Genomic DNA, 471 nt, shown 5'->3' with positions numbered 1-471 from the left:
CTAGGAGCTGCCTGGGTATGAACCCAGGAGCTAGCAATTGCAAAATGAGCACTCTACCACTGTGACATGCAACCTCCATTTGAATTACATTTCTCAGATGCAATCAGAGGACCCTGATATATAATTTCAATGGCTTCTTTATGCAATGTTCTTTGTGACACATGTATAAAAAAATATATAAATAAGAATCAACTTCATAAAGCAGTGATGTAACACACAATTCAGGTAAATCTTACAATTCTGATGAAGATTTATTCACAGCCAATGAACTCCATCTCTTGCAATATGAAATTACTATTTTTCATTGTCACTGAATCTTTTAGCTTATGTTTGTTATATCTATTGAATTTTAATAATTTCTGAACACATGTAACAGCTGTTTGTATCTAGCTTGCTTCCCTTCAGAGCAGCTAGTACTCCAACTTGCTATAGCATTTTGTCAGGCTTGCTGAAAACAACAAATCTTGCAAA

The 471-nt window shown here is 34.6% G+C and overlaps 1 protein-coding gene across 1 annotated transcript in view; it reads right to left on the bottom strand.

The window, feature by feature from the left end:
* LOC119593480 (protein kibra-like) overlaps window positions 1–471 on the bottom strand; it is a gene marked incomplete at its 3' end in the record, with an annotated part of 16,205 nt that overhangs the window by 1,490 nt on the left and 14,244 nt on the right.

This window comes from Penaeus monodon, chromosome 32 (genome assembly GCF_015228065.2).
Source record: "Penaeus monodon isolate SGIC_2016 chromosome 32, NSTDA_Pmon_1, whole genome shotgun sequence".
Taxonomy (NCBI): Eukaryota; Metazoa; Arthropoda; class Malacostraca; order Decapoda; family Penaeidae; genus Penaeus; species Penaeus monodon.
The sequence above is the reverse complement of the archived record's forward strand: the minus strand, read 5'-3'. Positions and strand labels throughout refer to the sequence as shown.